We start from the raw sequence: 20,782 nt of genomic DNA on the forward strand, positions 1-20,782 counted from the left end.
GCCCACTATATAGTGGTCGAGGCGAACAGTCCGCTAGTAGCTATCTAACTACATAGCATCAGGGTCCCTGACTGCTCACAACGCCGGATCTCACTAAACCTCGTGACCGGGTGGCATGACAGGACTAGCAGCAACTGCTCCAACTACCACTACCCATGAGTGGCCGAGGGTGCGGTGCTAAACCAAACCAACTGATGACTCTCTCACCACAAGGGAGACAACGGTCATCAGATGCAATGAATGATGAACATGATATATATATATATAATCATCATCCATGCAACAACCCCAAACCTCATAAATACCTCCGACAAGAGTATAATCGTCATGATACCTCCACGTATCCCACCAAACATATGTACACACTACACATGTATAATCAACCAAAAATCTCCAATAATCCCACCAGACACATGTACACAAAAGTATAAGTACAATCAACATGTATCCTCCAATAAAAACACAACAGACATGTGTATATACCCCAAACATACAATCAACACAACTCCTCCAAAAGTACATGACAAATACGTATGTACACCCCCATGTAAATGCACGGTCAACAAGATGACTCTATAACACATCTCCACCTATGTACAGTCAACCTCATATACCCAATCAACATGGTAATACCAACAACCCGACAATCCCTACAAGACATACTCTACACGTGTAATCACAACAGAGTAGATATCAAGAGTAGAGACTGTATATGAATTAAATAGATCATCACAAGGGTCAAGCATAAGTATCATACAGGAAAAACAACAACCGATCATGATATAAGATAAAGCAGCCTAAACCATCACATAATAGCCATGCACTAAGATCACGAAAGACTACGTAGAGGTCAAGGAAGAAATACCCGCCTTAAAGTGTAGATCGTGCCAAGTAATCCCGTGTCGAGACGCTCGTCCCGAATCCAAGTCCTGTGATCAATATATATATATTTCATTTAGCTATATCCATATGAATTAAATAGCTAAATAAAATCCCTAACCCAATAGGATCACTCCAATCAAATCTGATCCCTGACTAATCCTCCAAATAATCCTTAACCACACAACCTAAATTCATCCATTAATCAAATTCCATCATATATTCTATTCCATCCCTACACCTCACAATATCAATCCAATGAACTCAATTAACAATCATGTAATCATCTCTAAAACTCCCCAAATCAATAATCCAATTTTTATCCAACATCAATAATATCTCCCAATTTCGATAATCATCCAATCAACCTATCAACCATATCATCAAACCATAATCAATCAATTGTATCATCTCTACTAAACATCCAACATCAATCTTACATAATCCATCTACTTCAATTAATCCAACCCAAAATAAATCACCACTGACCCTCACACTAATCAAATCCAATCATCCATAATCATCTCATTATCTCTTATCAATATGAATTAAATCAATACATCTACTTACCACAAATAAATCTAAACAAGAATAAAACCCTAGGTTCCTTAGAAAACCCAATTTAACAACCTACTGACGGAAATAACAGAGATACATCCATAGAAATTCACTTACCTTGAGATATGGCTACAAATCAAGAGCTCACTGCCCTACCAGCCTCTGTCCGGAAGCTACAAAAGAATGCACACACACCAATTCTTCCAAGAATCAATCCATAAATCCAATCACATAGCAAAAGCTTTGTTGAAACCCTAATTCACAGCACTAACTCACCTCAACAGAATCTCACCTCAATCCAGATGCCACCAACCAATGATTCGCCGTTGGAGAAGAGTGCTGCCGGAAATGTTGGCCGGAGCTAGGGCATGGCTACACCCAGTCTGCCCCAATGATGGAAAGGAAATGGAGATTAGGTCGCTAGAAAAACTGATACAAGCCTTACCTTACTCCAATTCCTGCATCGGCAATCCGTCCACACTAAAGATCAGTAGCTGAGCAATGCCAATGAGAAAGAGGAACCAAAATCCAGTGAAGTGGACCTCCCTGATCCAAACTCCGACGACAAGGAGACGCTGGACATCTACCAGAGGCAACTAGGGCTCGAATCTCCCCTCCCTCACCGAGCCCTAGCCTAGCCGTGCCCTAGCCTCGCCGTGCCCTAGCCGCTGAGGAACAGCCGATCGCGAGCAAGAAACCGTTGAGGATGCAATCGCTCTGCCGGAGATGATCTGGACAACGCTGGTACCATCGAAGTCCGGCGGCTCTTCCTCTGGCGACTCGACGAGGACAGAAATCACGGGGGCATCGGGTCATCCGCGCACAAGAGAGAAATCGAGAGAGAGGAATGGGTCTTAGCTTCCCTCCTCGAGAAGCTGCTCTAGTGAATGCCTTGCGCCGGCGACGCCGAGAGGGGAGGAGAGGATTATCGCCGGTCTTCGGTGAATTTTGGGGAAGGAGAAGAGAGTATCGGCGTCGGGGGAGGAAGGAAAGGGGTTAGGGATCGGCGTTTGGGAAAAGAAAAATGAAAAGGAAATATAAATAAATCCAACAATTCCTCACTTAAGCGGGATATCCCAAACAGGTTTTATCCGAACCCATAAATTCGTCCCCATAAAACCCGTCGTACGAGCTTCGAAAAATTCTCATAAAATTTCTAAAAATTCTGAAAAAATTCTATAAGGCTATTTCCCAAATAACCTTATTAATTTAATTTTTCAATATCTTACAATTTTGGCCAATATATTTTAAAATTGGGATTCAAGTACTCAAACCTTTAGATTCTCAGGTACAATGTAATTTTATTACGAAATAGTTGTATAGTAAAATCTAATATTTTGTAAAGGTAAATATTTTTGTCAGCTAATGACACTAATAGTGGGTTCTTATTGCAAATGAGGGGCTTTAGGCTTGATACGATATCGTATCAGGTATAACCTGGGCCTGATACAATATGGTATCAAGACTAACGTGGGCTTGATACGATATTGTATCAGCCCTAATGTAACGACCCAATTTTCCCTATTTAGAGTTCTAAAAGTCCATAAAAATATTTGGAAATACTTTTAAAATATTCTAGAGAGTTTTAGAAATTTTTAGAATATTTTTATGCAATTTTGAAGTTCGTTTGGTATTTTTACCAAGAAGAAGAAGTTAAAAAAAAAAACAAAAAAAAAAAAAAAAGGAATATGTTGAAGCCAGGATTTGAACCTGCAATCTGTGACTTCGAGCAAAACTAATCAAATCAGCTGAGCTACACGATTTTTGTTAATTTTATATGGAGCGAAATATATATATGCAGTAGATGGAACGTTTAAAATAAATCGGAGAAAAAGGGGCGCGACCAAGAATCGAAGCCCAAACCTATGGCTTCAAGCAAAGCCCAACGGACCAACTGGGCTAGCGATCGTTGCTAATTAAATAGGCAGCGACAAATATATAAGCTATAGTTGATAATAAAAAAAAAAAACCCTAGTTATAAAGAGAGGATTTAGGTTTCCCGAAACCTAATTTCTTTCTCACCTCTTCTCCTCACGCGGCGTCGGCGATTCTTCTCGGGCGAAAACGAAGCTAGGGCTTCGTCTCTGGCGGCCGGCGAGCACTTCTCTCCGTCGGTTCTTCACAGATTCGAGTTCTCCTCGTTGAAGAGAGCTCGTGGCCACAAGGAAGGGTTGAAATTTGAAGTTTCTCCGCGAACCCTAGAGGTTTTCTCCTTCGGTTTGAATTCAAGAATCAAGTGAGTTGCTTCTCACCTGCAGTAGGAGTAGTTCCGTGACATTGATCTTCTTTTCCTTTTGATTTCGGAATTTGATTTCATTCCTTATCATCCACAGCATGTCTTTTTGTTTCGGATTGTGTTGTGCCGAATTTATTGTGCTAGGGATATAGTTTCTTTTGTTTGGATCATGTGTGCAGAATTTTAGGGATTAAGGGAAACTTCCGAGATTGTTTTCTTCCTGTTATTTCTGCCGTAGCATTCTATAGCATGCTTAGAGAGTTCTATATGAGATTCGCTTATTTCTTTTTAATGTGGCAGTAGCATGCTTTAGGAATTGATGACTGGAAGATTAAGAGTAATTCCCAAGAATGGTTCCCTCTGCCTTATTTCTGTTGAAGCATGTTTAAGTAATCCAGATTTCTTGTTTCTTTGACTTATTTCTGTTGAAGCATGTTTAAGGAATCCAAATTACTCGTTCCTTAGTTTGTTTGTGCTGTAGCATGCTTAAAGATCCCAATTGCTATGTAAAAGTATAGCTTTGAACAGGTTTTACACAGTTTTTTTATTAAGTGCAGATTATTTTTATAGTGTCAAGCTTAGTATGCAGACTTAATTAATTCCATGCTATCCAATGTGTATGAGCAGTTTTATTTTAGAGCATGCAATTTCTGAATTTAGGCTGCTTTCATGAACCTAAACAACTCTTCATCTTGAGCATGTAGTTCTAGATTTTTCTGTGCCATTTAATAAGCATGACCAATCCTCTTTACCATTAGAATGACATGAACAGCATGTGTTTAAGTGGTTCATTTTATGAAAGCTTTACAGATTTTAGTTTATATGCAATTAACTGGAAACGAGTCAGAATTTGCAAACCTGTTGAGAGCATGCTTTAGTGTAACTTGTGTTAACTTTGATAGCAGTAGTAATTTTCCTTTAGGCTATGCTCGGTTAGAAACAAATCAACATGAGTAGATCCATTAAGTTCTGTTATATGTGTTTTCAGTTTTAGTATGAGGTTTTAAATGTTGTACCATGTTATTTTTAGGCACTTCAGTTTAGTATGGCATGTAGATTTATGTTAAGCTTTGTATACAGATTTTCAGTACGTAGGGTGTGTTCTAGTGCACACCAAGTGCTTGACAAAATGCTTAGCTCAATATAATGCTACAGTAGGCATTTTAATAGCTCAGTTAATGCAGTAGAAGCATTTAAAATAACTTATTTAGTCTTGCTTCAGCTTATATGGGACTACGGTCCAATGGGTGGGCTCCCACAGTCGCCTCTAGGTTCAGATAACCTAGTAAAAGCAAGATAAGTTAATTAGTTTAAGATTCAGTATTTTACTTTTAGCAGTGGCACTGTACTGGATTAGATATCCATTGGGTTGGGCTCTTACAGTCGTTCCTAGGTTTAGATAACCTAGTAAACCCTACTAGACTCGGAACTTGCAATCCTGGGTTTATTTAGGGATACGCGCACAGCAAGTACAGTTGCCGGGCCCATCAGCAGCATGATTACTATTTTGATCTATTATGTAAATAGTTTTCAAAACTTCACAAATTAGTTATGTGAATACAAGTTAAACTCAGTTTAGCATTAATTAGTTCAGCTTATGTATCAGTTCAGTTTCCTATTGATACACATGATAGTTCTATGATTAGCTGTACATGTTTAGTATTTCAGTTAACATGATTCCTTTGCTATTTATGAGCATGATTAGCTGTACATGTTTAGTATTTCAGTTAGCATGATTCCTTTGCTATTTATGAGCATGATTAGCTGTACATGTTTAGTATTTCAGTTAGCATGATTCCTTTGCTATTTATGAGCATGATTAGCTGTACATGTTTAGTATTTCAGTTAGCATGATTCCTTTGCTATTTATGAGCATGATTAGCTATACATGTTTAGTATTTCAGTTAGCATGATTCCTTTGCTATTTATGAGCATGAGTAGCTATACATGTTAGCTTTTCAGTTAGTTGATTTCTTTGCTATTTATGAGCATGAGTAGCTTTACATGTTAGCATTCAGTTTTAGCATGTTTTTATTTATATACATGCATATCGAGTTTTTGTGAGTAGGATAACACTCACTAAGCTTTTAGCTTATAGATACTATTTTCCTCCTACTGCAGATAAAGGAAAAGCTAAAGTATAAGGAAGAAGGCGACAAGGAGATGCTGTGACGGTGTGTGATGTGTGGACTATGGAGATCCTTGAGACTTAGCTAAAGAACTCACTTAGTTTAAGAATTTGTTTAGTTTAATTTCTTATTAAGTTGATAAGAAAATTTTGTAGTAAGAAGTTATGTTTCCACTTTTCATTACTTACATGATTTGATTTATTAAACTGCATGGTTGTGAAAATATATGTTCCAGCCGCCTGTGGCTGAGTATACTCTGTATGTATTTACGGATATGGTCACCGGTACATGGGAGACTCTGTCGAAATTTTTCGATAGAGATTCCTCGTGGTTTCGATCACACCGGTTAAGTAGAGTTAGCAGTTAAGTAACGGTCATCCTTAGAGTGTAGTAGTAGTAAGAAGGGTGGTCGTTACACCTAACGTGGGCCTGATACGATATCGTATTAGACCCACCGTGTGACGAATACTTATGTATATGTTGGTAGATGCCAACTAATCATTTAACTTGGTCAGACGTTCCAGTTGCCTTCACAAGAAGAGACATTTCATTGTTGCTTGGTATTGCAGACCGAGGAGCTTCGATTCCGATCAATTCAAATAAAGCATGCGGTGACCTCTTTCTAACATACTGCTCAAACAAAAAAGAAGCTACTAGTTCAAGAATTGAAGAGTTGCTTAAATTTTATGACAATCATGTTGAAGGAGAAGATGATGTTTTATTATTTTGTAAATTTTATATTTTGTATATATTTGTTTATGTCTTATTTTCTTCTAGTACATATAAGGTCCTATTATGTCTTATAGATATAGTAGATGATTTTGAGAATCTTGCTAGATTCAACTGGGTTGAAGCTATTCATGAATTTATGGCTCCATAATTACCTAAGATTAGGGACATATTTTTTTCAACTCGGACAACACATTCTAACACCAACCTCCCTTACCTAAAGGGCTTTGTTGGTCTTTTGGCAGTAAATTTAAAAATGATGGTAAATTTAACAATAATTTGCAGACATGTATGAATAGTTAACACTTGTGATGGTGAATCCGGCATGGTTTTTGGAGCATGTTCCAATTCAAAAATCATACAAAATAGAAGGAGCAAGAATAAATAAGTGGAGGAATATTCCTTCACATATTAGTAAGGTGAGGGATTTGTTTGATCGAGTCTCATCTGAAGAGGTAAATTTTAATTACTGTGACCTTAGTTTGGTTAAAAGGAATTTTTTTAAACATGTGTTTTAATATTTTGACAGGTTCTGATTGACCTAATCCCTATCCAATATGAGAAATCATTGGTTGAGAACCTTGTTGGCGTTGATGACATTACACGTGGAGTGGTCACATCACAGTTTGAAGTAAAGCAAGAAGGAAGGCAAAGTAATAAGGAATGTTGTAATTGCATTATTCAATCAAACAGAATTAAGGAGCTAACAATGGAGAACATGCATTTGAATGATAGGGTGAAAGACTTACTTAAAATATTAGAAAATAAAGGCATGCAATCTCAATATAGCGAGCCTGTAGACGATTCTCAATGCGAACCAGTAGCTTTTGCAACTAGAAGTAGGAGAGAACATGACGGAAGTCGCTATGATTATAGGGATACTCCAATTGATAGTCTATTGTGGCTCCAAATTTTATCTAAGAGGCAGTAGAGAAATATTCAAATATGTGAGCCTGTGGAGAACGTTTCAAGACAAGGAGAGGGGGAAAAAAGTTTAAAGGAACATGATGTGCTGGAGAAGGGGAAAGGAAAAATTAATGCGGATGATATGGAAGAAGAAAGAGATATTGTAGAGTTGAAGGAAGATGAATCTGAAGAAGAGGCAGTGAATGATGCAGATAGGATTGCTTCACATAATCAAATAAGGAAACAAGCCATTGATGTAAGTAGATATTTGCAAAATTTATAGTAATTTGTTTGATTTAATTCACTAATTAAAATTCTTTTATGTTGATTGACATAGTTTGTGAAGAAACAATTTAAGACTTCGAAGAAAAAAAATAAGATCAAGATGTGACATACTTGTTAAAATTGTTGGAGAAACTAAAGTATGTGAATTACATAGTTGATGTAATTAATTTATAAGTCAAGACAATTATATGCTTTTCTAATTTAGATGATTATATGGTTCTCTAATTAAATTTTGTGAATTATAATCATTGCTTTATTTTGTAGGTTTACAAATGAATTCGTTTGGGAGGAGCCACCCTTTGCTTTAAATTTGTATTCCCTCTTATCTGGTGTGAATGGAGAGATGTTGACAAATGGGGAGGTAATTGACACGTATTGTAAGATTCTATTTAGGGGGCATCCTCGTCTGGTAGGATATACAACAAGTCTATTTATTGTTCAACCTTCTTCACAGTAAGGAATTTATTTGAGAATAGTTAAAATTTGAATACAATATATTATGGTTAAGTATGTATGAATTTGTATTTTTGTAGTCATTAAAAAAATTCTCAAGCAAGGTTGCCTTCTAACAACTGATAAAGACAGATACAGAAGATGAAGAGATTAGGTATATTTTTATACCATTGTGCAGTGATAATGCACACTTCCACTTGTTGCTGGTCGACACCTATTCATTGACGTTTAATCATTACAATTCTCTAGCAAGTGAAAGAAAATACAGCTATGAATTTGATGCAGTGGTGAGCATCCAATATTCATGTGTATGTTTGCATTGTAGTATAAATGCTAGTTAATGTCAAATTTAAATTTCCTCCTCAATCTTACAGGTATCAGATTTAAAACTCTATAGTCGTGTGCATCTTGCTGCTATTGATCCAAAATTTGAAAGGCATCATCCCTTCGATCAATGGATGTCAAATACAATAGAATGTTCACAACAAGAAGCCAGGTAAGTCGAGCAAATAGTGTGAATAGAAAATATTGATTAAAAATATTGAACATTAAATTGGTGATGTTATATTACAGCCTTGACTGTGACTTCTTTGTGATCCAATACATTTGATATCTTCTGTACAAAATGAAGATGGATTTCAAGCAACGAGACATGAAAAAAATTAGAATTAATGTAATTGTAACAATTTTGAGGGATAAGTTTTGTAAAACATTGGATTAAATAGTCATAGTGTTGTAAGCCAAAAAGTTGGTGGGCAATGTAAATGTACAATTACTTAGTGTCTGTAGTTTTATATCTGTGTATGTAGTCTATATGGTTTAATACAGTGGTATGTATGATATGAGAAGGGTATACTAAACTGTCACAAGAATAATAATACTATTGCATAGTGATTAATGAACTAAAAATCACAATATCCAAATTGTCATACCGATGCTTATCAGTTAAAAGAGACATAATTTATATAAATTATATTGCACAACATATCTATCTTCTGAAAACTAAAAAATTGGTAACAATTGTGATTTTTCATAAATCCCGGTAGGATAGGTACAACACTCGGTTTAAAGTGTACAATGTTTGCATCGAAATTTAAATTAGGCATGTAAATATGCAAATCCAAAGTAAATATGGTTTGAGTAAAAAAAAAAAATTGTTATCCTGGTAACTCCAAGCTTCACATGTTCTGTGTCAACTGGCATGGAGCAAGAACTTCTAATCCAGGGTGTATAAATAAGTTTTGAGACCATATATAGCTCCTCCCCTCTCTAACTTTCACAGGGAACGTGATTTCAAGTAAATCCAAGTAAGGTAGGGCAATCAGTGGATTTTGGTCAAAACTCACTGATGGATCTAGACACCTATGATTGGACCCATTTCAGTTCGAGTGAGATTCTGGAGTTTCAAGGACTCCAACGGTGCTAGCAAAACTTGATTTACAGCTATCTAGGGGTGGTAGCAAGTTTTGAAAAAAAAAATCAACCTCTGTTAGGCCTGATATAATACCATATCAGCCCAACATGGGCCTGATATAATACCATATTAGGCCCAATGTAGGCCTGATATAAGACCATATTAGGCCCAACGTGGCCCTTAATCTCTACTTAGTATTTGTCTTAAAAATAAAATGTTGGTTGATGGTTCTCCTAACTTAAAAGGTGTTGTTTAGAATTTATAGCTCCTCCCCTCTCAAACCTTCTTATTGAACGAGAATTTGAGGAAATCAAATACCCTAAAATAAAGGAGTAATATATAGAATAAAATTAATCGATACACTATGAGTGAAAAAATTCAATTTTGTAAGCCTCAAATGGTACTGTCAAAACCTGATGTACAGCTCTTTGGTGGTGGTAGCGTGGTTTGGAAAAAATTTTAGCCTCTGTTGGACCTGATATGATATCATATCAGGCCTAACGTGGGCCTGATATGAGATCATATCAGACCCAACGTGGCCCTTAATCTCTACTTAGTATTTGTCTTAAAAATTCTTTTAAGAATTTTGAATTTGTTGATCCAAACACTATGTCATTGACATAAACCTGGGCTATGAAAATATCAGAATTAAGGGTTTTATAAAAAGTGTAGGGTCAATTTGACCCTCCTTAAATTTTTTTAAATTTAGAAATCTAGACAACCTTTCATACCAAGCCCTAGGTACTTGTTTTAATCTATAAAGTGCCTTTTTGAGCTTAAAGACATAGTTAGGGTTTTCTAGATCTTCAAAATCTGGTGGTTGACTTACATAGACGTCTTCTTTAATTTATCCATTTAGGAATGCGAATTTAACATCCATTTGAAATAATTTGAATCCTTTATATGCTGCAAAGGCTAGCAACATCCTAATTGATTCAAGTCTAGCTACCGGGGCATAAGTCTCATCGTAATCTAGTCCTTCGACTTGACTAACCCCTTTGGCAACTAGTCGGGATTTATTCCTTATGATTTCTCATTAATCGTCTAACTTATTTCTAAATATCCATTAGGTGTCAATAATTGTTTTTTCTTTTGGTGGAGGTACTAGATCCCAAACCTGATTTCTTTCAAACTGACTTAACTCTTCTTGCATTGCAATTATCCAATCGGGCTCTGACAATGCATTAATTATAGTTTTAGGTTCAATCTTAGATATTAGTGCTATTTGACTTAAATTCCTAAAGGCTAATCTAGTTTGAACCCTTAATTCAGGATTACCTATGATTTGTTCAATTGGATGATTAGGGTTTGATTTCATTGTACGCGAGTTAGATTTTTCAGATGGTTTAGTTTGTGTTATTTCTTCTTCTTCTTGATTTATAAAACTATGTTGTTTATTAGTTGTGATATTATCTATATTTTCATTAAGGGTTACATTTATGGTTTCTTCAATTGTTAAGGTAGATTTATTATAAACTCTATAGGCTCTACTTGTAGATGAATAACCAATAAAAATAACTTGTTGAGTTTTTGAGGTGAATTTCCCTAAGTAGTCTTTAAGGTTTAAAATATGTACATTACATCCAAATACTTTAAAATATTTTATGTTTGGAATTTTATTAAAATAGATCTCATAAGATGTTTTTGTTGGTGCAACCTTAGGTCAAGGTTGACCTGGTTGACCCGACTCGAGGTGACTTGACTCGAGTTGTATTTTGATGTTTGACTTGGGAAGATTGTCGGTGCAACCTTAGGTCAAGGTTGACCTAGTTGAGTTGCATGTTGATGTTTGACACTCGTGAGAGAGTTCTATTCTTGATGTGAGACAAGAATAGATGGTTGGGAGTTTATTGGTCCAACCCTAGGTCAAGGATTGACCTGGTTGACCTGAAAAGTCCAAGTATGGAGACTTGGCACTGGGAAAGTCCAAGCAGGGAGCTTGGCACGGGAAAAGTCCAAGCAGGGAGCTTGGCAAGTGGGAAAGTCCTAACTGGGATGTTAGGCAGTGTGGAATGTTAGGCAGTGTGGAAAGTCCTGGTGAGTGAAGCCAGGCAGTGGGAAAGTCCTAACTGGGATGTTAGGCAGTGTGGAAAGTCCTGGTGAGTGAAGCCAGGTGAAAATCCTAGTGAGTGAAGCTAGGTGAAAGTGGAAGTCCTGGTGAGTGAAGCCAGGCAGTGGGAAAGTCCTGGTGAGTGAAGCCAGGCAGTTGGAAAGTCCTGATGAGTGAAGCCAGGCAGTTGGAAAGTCCTGGTGAGTGAAGCCGGGCAGATTGGAAATCCTGGTGAGTGAAGCCAGGTAAAAACCCTAGTGAGTGAAGCTAGGTGAAAGTCCTGGTGAGTGAAGCCGGGCAAGGAAAAATCCAGATGGATCAAGGGTGATCGGACATCTGGTGTTGAGAAGGTCAAGTAGGTCAAGGGAGTGACCGGATACTTGACACGAAGAGAAAAGTCCAAGTGGGTCAAAGGGATTGACCGGACACTTGGTAGGGAGTCTTAGCAGGTCAAGAGAGTGACCAGATGCTAAGCATGAGATACCAATAGGTCAAGGTTGACCGGATATTGGTTTGGAAGACTTGGAACTTGGTTTGGGCAAAACCCAAGCTCTGGATCGATCAGTGGATCGATCCGATCTGTTGGTATCCGATCGGTCCGTGACCGATCGATAACGATCGCTGGCTTATCGAGGTTCTTGATCGGTGCGCACCGATCGAAAGCAAGGCAAAGAGAAAGGAGGGATCGGCCCGTGGACCGATCCATACACTCGATCGGTCCATGCACCGATCAGAGACGCATCAGAACGGAAGGCTAGGGAAGCCGATCGGTCCGGGGACCGATCAGACAGTCCCTGATCGGTCCCCAAGACCGATCAGGATCTCAGCCTGATCAGTCCACGTCCTAGCCGTTGCGTAGCAACGGCTAGTTCTCTGCTCTTCTTCTTCGCAGGTATAAAAGAGGGCTACAGGACTTCGGTGAATGCTTTTTCTTTAGCTACTTCTTCTTCCTTCCGGAAGTTCTCTCCTGCCTGAAGCTTCTGCTTCTTCTTCTTGCTGAGCTTTGTTGAGCTCGTTGGGTGCTGAAGCTTCGCGTTTGCTGGTTTTCTAGCTAGGCTTGGATCCGAGAAGCTGCTGCTTCACCAGGGTTCCTGCTGACTTCAAGAAGGCAAGCAAGTGTTGTTTACATTTCTGTTCTTGTTTTCTTGTTCCTATTTGTACTCCTATTGCTGTTGCAAAGATTGTGGTGAGGTTTCTCCACCCACAAGGAGTATCTATTAGCCGGGTTTCCGGGGACTCATCCACCGACGGATTGGTAGGCTTCGTCCACCTTACGGACACGCCGAGGAGTAGGAGTTCATCTCCGAACCTCGTTATACGGTTTGTCTTTCTTCTCCTGTTTTCTTTCTACGTTGTATTTCCGCTGCACTAACCCAATCGTAGGAAGAAATGCGAAAGATTGGGGTCGGCTATTCACACCCCCCCTCTAGCCATACGTCGAAGGATCCTAACAGTTTTATTAAGAAATTTATTAATTATTGTTCTATTTTGGACATAACAAGCTGTATTAATAGCTTCAGCCCAAAAATATTTAGGTAAATCATATTCATTTAACATTGTTTTTGCAGCTTCTTGTAAAATTCTATTTTTATGTTCTACTAGACCATTTTGTTGTGGAGTCTTTGGGCATGAAAATTCATGATGATAACCGTTTTCTAAACAAAAGTTTGTAAAATTTTGATTCTTGAATTCTTCTCCATTATCACTTCTAATTTTCTTAATTTTTATTTCTTTTTCATTTTCTATTTGTTTCTAGAAATTAGTAAATATTTCTAAAGTTTTATATTTATGAGTTAAGAATTTAACCCAAGTATATTTAGAATAGTCATCTATTATTACTAAGCAATAAAGATTTCCATTTAGTGATTTTATTCCATGAGAGTCGAATAAGTCTAAATATAATAATTCAAGTATTTTATTAGTTTTATTTTGATTAGTTAGTTTATGGGTTGATTTAATTTGTTTTCCTTGTTGACAAGGATTACATATTTTATTTTCAGAATTTCTTAATTTCGGTAGTCCTTTAACTAATCCATTTTTGTTTAATTTTAGTAAATTCCTAATATGGGTGTGAGCTAGTCTTCTATGTCACAACCAAGTTTCTTCATGATGAGTTAGAAAACACTTGGGTAATGTTTTTGGTAGATTAATTGAATAAATATTTTTATCCCTAAACCCTATTAGTAATATATTAGTTGATTCAATGTAACTTATTAGACATTCAAAAGATAAGAACTTTACTTTGAATCCAAAATCGCATAGTTGACTTATACTGAGCAAGTTATAATTAAAATATTCAACAAGCAAAACTTTTTTAATTAATATATTTGATTGTAATTGAATTTCACCTGTACTAATTACCTTTAGCTTGTCATTGTTTCCAAAGACAACTGATCCTAGGTTTTTGAACTTGATATTTGTGAATTTGTGTTGATCCCTAGTCATATGTCTGGAGCAGCTGTTGTCCAAGATCCATTTATCCAGAGTTTTGGATTTCTACACATAACGTAGGATTTGAACCAAAGTTTGGTTAAAGAATGTTCAAATTTATGAGTTTGGTGTCAGGTAGTATTTAAGGTAATGTTAATTAAGTTAAAAAAAAATTATGTACTTTTTAATTAAATTTTAATTAAGTTTTAAAATAGTTTTAAAATAATTTAATTAAGTTTTAAAATAATTTTAATTAAGTTTTTAAATAATTATTTTTTAAAAAAAAAATAATTAAGTTTTTAAAATGATTAAATTTTTAAAATAATTAGGTTTTTTTTAAATAATTAAGTTTTTATAATAATTAAGTTTTTTTAAAAATAATTAAGTTTTTTTAAAAATAATTAAGTTTTTAAAATAATCAAGTTTTTAAAATAATTAAGTTTTTTTAAATAATTAAGTTTTTTTAAATAAATATTTTTTTAAAAATAATTAAGTTTTTTAAAATAATTAAAAATTTTAAAATAATTAAGTTTTATAAAAAAATAATTAAGTTTTTTTTAATAATTAAGTTTTTAAAATAATCAAGTTTTTTTTTTAAATAATTAAGTTTTAAAATAATCAAGTTTTTAAAATAATTAAGTTTTTTTAAATAATTAAGTTTTTTTAAATAATTAAGTTTTTTAAATAATTAAGTTTTTTAAAAATAATTAAGTTTTTTTTAAAAAAATAATTAAGTTTTTAAAATAATCAAGTTTTTAAAATAATTAAGTTTTTAAAAAAATAATTAAGTTTTTTTAAAAAAAAAGTAATTAAGTTTTTTTTAAAATAATTTTAAATTTTAAATTAATAATTTAATTATTATTATTTTTAAAATTAAATTTAATTAAAGTTAAGTTTGAATTAAATTTAAATTTCAATTTAAGTTTTAAATTGAATTTTGAATTAAATTTTTGAAAAAAGGTTATTGAATCCATATTAGATTCAAACTTTGCTTTGAGTTAATCAAGCAGGCTTTCTAAGGATAAGTTTTCAGTTCAGTGGCGAATCATATGACCTTCTTGTGTATCAATGGTGGACCACTTGCTGAATACTTTCCAAAATAGTCCTACCCAAAAACTTAATACTAGGTTTTGGTCTAACTAGCCCATGTTTAACTAGGGTAGCTTCGGTCAGATCCACTAAGTCTAGTGTACTAGGTAGAATACACAAGATTTAGCCTAGACATGCCTTCGACAAAGCCTCCTTGACGTACTATCATCTCAATCCATTCCGGTGCTATGTTATAGAGTTTGGTAAACCTTTTAAACTAACCGTTCTAAACTAGGTAGAAAAACTAAACCTATTTCTAATCATGCATAGTAGATTGATCAAGTTGATTGAACCATTTTTCTAATTACTCACCTTGAATCATAGCTTAGATATGGTCTATCTAAGTAGTGAATTTGACTCTTAGGGATCAAGTATAGATTTAGTTTGATTGATTTGGTTAAATATTTTATTGGAACTCATGCTTAGACTTGACTTTTAACATTTTGACTAAATAATGACAAATATGGTTTGTTTGTTTGATTAGGTTTATAGCCAAGTCCTGATTTATTGTACATAGCTCGTTACGACCCAAGTACCATGTTTAGACACTTGGATCCTAGTTCGAACTTTTTCAACGTTTTCTTGAATCACTCGACTTGACCTTTCAAGTTGGAATTTTCTTCCTCAAATTGTGCAACTTGAGTTGAAGTTCTGACTTGAACTTGGTTAGTCGAGTCATTCAAGTTAACTTGCTTCTTAAGGTGGTATATTTCCTTAAGTAGCAAGTTATTTTATTTTTCAAATTTTGATAATTTTTTAAATAAACATTTAAGTACTTTAAATAAATTTGACTTTGAATAAATTGTTACCATATTTGGACCTTCTGAGACGAATGCAGATCCGTGGCCTCTCTCGGACTCGACGTCAATCTCGGATTCAGTGTCGGCTTCAGACTTATATTCTTCCTCGGGTTTAGAGTCTTCGTTTCTTGCCATAAATGCAAGATGACTCGAGTACTTTGGTTTTTCAGTATTGGATTCATCAGAGGATGTCTAGTCCCACATCGCTTGGAGGGCTTTCTTCTTTCTTGTCAACTTGGGGCTTTCTTCCTTTCGGTTTGGGCATTCATTTTTGAAGTGTCCCTTCTTGTTGCATCCGTAACAAATCATTTCTGATTTATTTTGCATTTGGTTCATTGGTATCCTTTTTTAGCTTCTTTTGAATTTCTTCTTTGTTAGCAGTCTCCGGACCATATTGACCAATTCTCCTTCATTTGTTGAATCAAAATTTGACTCACTTTCTGATTCGATCTTTGTTCTTGATTTGATTTTCTTGCTTGGACCTGCATACAAAGCAACTCCTTTCTCGACTTGGCTCACGTTGGATTATTCGTGTAATTCTAATTCACAGAATAACTCATCTAGTTTAAGAATTGAAAAATCTTTAGAAACTTTGTAAGCATCTACTATTGATGCCCACAAAGTATTCCGTGGAAAGGTATTTAGTGCGTACCTTATTGTATCACGATTCTCCAGGTTGTATCCGATTAGATGGAGGCCATTGAGGATGTCCTTTAGTCGAACGTGTAGTTGCGAAGCCATTTCTCCGAGAAGCATTTTAATATTAAATAAGTTATTTAAAAGTAAGTCTCTTTTATTTACCTTTGACTCATCGGTACCTTCGTGTAGCCTTACCAGACAGTCTCACAGTTCTTTTGCATTGTTGTAGGGGTTGATTCAGTTCAACTCCTCCATTGTGAGTCTACACTAAATGGTGTTGATCGCCGTGTAGTTTAGTTATGCCTTCTTGATCATTGGGGGAGTCCAATCTTCTAGTTCTAGTGGCACTCCATCTTTCGTTGAAGGTGTGTAACCTTTCAGTATTGTGAACCAAAGCTCGATGTTGGACTTCAGATAACACTCCATTCTATTCATCCAATAGCTGAAGTTCTCTCCTTTAAATAGTGGAGGTTGGACGGTGATGTACCCTTCTTGGTAAGAGTTCGACATCCTTGTATCAAAAAAAATAAAACAAGCAAATTTCCAAGAGTCTCATCTTGGGATTAGTAGTGCTGATAAAAAAAAATAAAAAACAAAGGAAAAGAAATTTTTTTAAAGGTGCTCGAAAAATGATTAAGTACTTTCAGAGCTATAGGGGTCTGATACCAATTGTAAGATCGAACGAGTGCGATAGAAGGAGGGATGAATATCGCACTTTTAAAAACTTTTTTTTACTCGTTTAAAACAAAGTTATGCAGCGGAAAAGTAGAGAACATGTTTGGTTACTTGGTTCAGAGCGTAGGTTGACTCTTACTCCAAGGCCCGCGATCCTTGATCGCACCGATGAGCAAATCACTAAAACTCTTCTTTCTGAAAACCTTGGAAAGAAGCAGTGCGTACAAGAAAATGAGAAAGATAGTAACAACCTACTATCTTACTTGAGTTAAGTACAATGCAAGCAATAAAATACAAATATACTGACGGTATGTTAAAGTTGAAGCTCGGTTGACACTTGAATGATGTAGTTGCTTGCAAGTTGTAGTAGCAGTAACACGAGCAGCTTTCACAGAGATGATCTTCCAATCAACCAGAATCTGTATCTCGGCCTCGAACCTCGAGCTCTCTTTTATAAGAGTCATCGACGTTCGATCGACCGATCCCCAGGTTTGGTGACCGAACCAGCTCCCTTCCATCTTCGTTGAGATCTGAGGCTGATTCGATCTTTGACTTTATTGTCATTAAAGTGTTCGATCGACTGATCACCTTTTTCGGTCGATCAAACATAGAGTTTTCCTGTTCGTCGAGATTCTCACTTAATGCTGCATTGATGAGGTATTGTTCAGTCGACCAATTTGCTGGTTCGGTCGATCGATCATCTTAGCTTCTTTCTCTTCTTTTGACCAAACTGATCTGTGCCACGTCGTTAAGGTTCGGTCGACCGATCCTTTGGTTTTGTCGACCAATCAACCTCTGATCGGATTTCACTCTGGTTTGGTCTGAACTTGTGTCTGTTTTGAGTTAGTCTGGTTCGGTCGACCGATCCTCCTATTTAGTCAACCGATCAAGTCAAACCTATAAAACAGAGTTAAACAGTATATTCTTGCAAAACATAGATTATCACAGTAATATATAAAATGCATGAGTAAAAATAATAGACAGTTTAACTGTCTTGATCTCAACTTGGAAACCTTCCCGATTTCTTCAGTTGGATCAGTCACCTTAGGTTGTTCCCTTCATGAACACGACCTCACTGTCGCTCCTCCAGTTGTTTACCTCAACCTACCTACCAAACTTTGATCTTCCAGATATGTTTGGAATTTTGACTTAGCCTTGATCGGCTTGCCAGGACTTTCTCTCGATCTTCGGTCCTCCAGACCTCTCGATTTCACTGCCAAGTGTCGGGTCCTCTCAACCCACTTGGTCTTTCCACCTAGATTCCACGATCTGCTAAGACTTTTCCTGCCTAGCCTCCAACTAGGTCTTTCTCAGTTGAGTAAATAGTCTGCACACTTAGTCAACTTGTTAGATCACAACAAGACTTAACTTGAACCTTTAACAACATCAAAACTTAGATTTGATTCTGGTACAACTTGCACCAACAATTTATACTAATTTAGACTTAGTAGAAATATAATCAAATGTTTCTTATACTTTCTCTATCTATTCAATAGTATCCGTAGAAGAGATTGAGGGCATACAATCTTTTTCAAACTACACCATGATAAATTCATTCCTAAACAATCTATCAAGAGCACCAGATCCATATGACCATTTTCATCAAGAAATGGATGAGCTATCAAATCAATAGGAGGATTTGTTCTCTCTCAACGATTTGAACCTCATGTTCACTCAGTTCAACCCAAGTACAGTTACCATAGGGCGACCTGATATTCACTTAAGGTTTTACAATAACCGTGACACTTTTAACACCTCTCTTTTGCTTTCCAAGATTTGGATCAAGCCCCTATTACATAAAAAATATCCACTTAATTCTTGGTCTAAATTTGCTTATCACTCTCGACCGAGCTCTCTTATTTACGAAAGATTATGCTCTTTTCCTGTCTATCCCTGTCATCTCTCCTATTGTTTCTGATTATCCTTTCATCGTGCATAAGAGTGGTGATACCCTTTCCAACGCTCCTTCCATTACTAATCTCTCCTCCTCCACTATATATAAGGCGGGGTGCTCGGATCAGTCGTTTGGACCGATTAATTCCAATAATGACTAATTTAGTTTCACGAAATTTTTTCACTAACTATCGAGATCAATCTAAAAGTATTCGTAGTGGACGACCCAACAACCTAATATTGCAAGTTTGTCATCTACAGTGCATTGCAGTTGAGAATCGAACCGGAATACTTAGAAGACTACATGAGTGTCCTACCATTGTTAGTGCGGTCAAACGAGCCAATTCGTGGCAAGCTGGACTGGCCCACCAGAAACCTGTCATATGGCAGGGCGAGTCGACCCACCATCCTTGTGGGCAAGGAAATTCCTAACCTAATGCGAGTTGTGGGTTAGGCGGGTCAATCCACGAGCTTGTGTGTATATATATATAGAGAAAAAATTGAAAATTTTAAATTTGGGTTGCGGTTTAGACTGGCAAAGCCCATGAGTTTCTCAAAAAAATATAGAAAAGATTGAAAATTTTAAATTTAAGTTGCAGTTTAGGTGGGTCAAAACTCATGAATCCATTAAGTTTTTCACTTTAATTTTAAATTTTAGAAAAAAAAAATCTCAATGTGCATGCCAACTCAAGTTTATCATGGACTAACTCACATAAGCCACGAGTTGACCTGTCTAAACTTATCTTAAAATATGTTGATAAAATTTTAATCTAGAATCTTAGGACAATAAAAGAAAGGAATTATGTTTAATATAAAAATAGAAACTAAAGAAAAGAATAATTATTAACACGATTTATAAATATTGTAGTTCGTATGAAAATACATTTATTAAAATATTAAATATTATTTCATGTAATATTTATTATTATAAAAATCAATTGCCATCGTATCTCGTGGATAGGGATGATCATGGATTGGATTGGTTTGGTTATTAGGGTGAAAAACTATTCAGCCCTACTAGATCAGATAATGTAATATCAGAACCTACAACCGACCCTATATCCGGCGGTTCTTATGTATCAGATATCTGACGGGTTGTCAGTTATTTGGATATCCGACCTTATATCCAATGAAATATAAAATATAAATATAAGTACAATAAAAAATAAAATATTTTAAAATAATAATAGACATTACTCATTAGACGTTGTAGCAGTTAATCGGAAATAGCTAGTATAACATGTAGCAGTTTATCGGCAGTAGCTGCTATTACATGTAGAAGCTTATCAACAGTAGTTGCTACAAGTAGGGATGATCGCGGATCGGGTTGGTTCGGTTATTAAGATAAAAAACTATCCGACCCTACTAGATTAGATAATACAATATCAGGACCCTACATCCGACCCTATATCCGGCGAATTATTTTTTTTCGGTTCGGTTCGAGTCGATATAAACGAGTTGATTAATTTGACGAGTTGACTGCTCACCCCTACTCGTTGATAAGCAATATCTTTTTTCTTATACATGCGTATTACATATTTCACGTATTTAGCTTTCGTTATTTTCACATGTCCATTAGGTCTCTCTTTTTTCGAAATAAATGCATGGATCTATGCG

This window comes from Zingiber officinale, chromosome 3B (genome assembly GCF_018446385.1).
Source record: "Zingiber officinale cultivar Zhangliang chromosome 3B, Zo_v1.1, whole genome shotgun sequence".
NCBI lineage: Eukaryota > Viridiplantae > Streptophyta > Magnoliopsida > Zingiberales > Zingiberaceae > Zingiber > Zingiber officinale.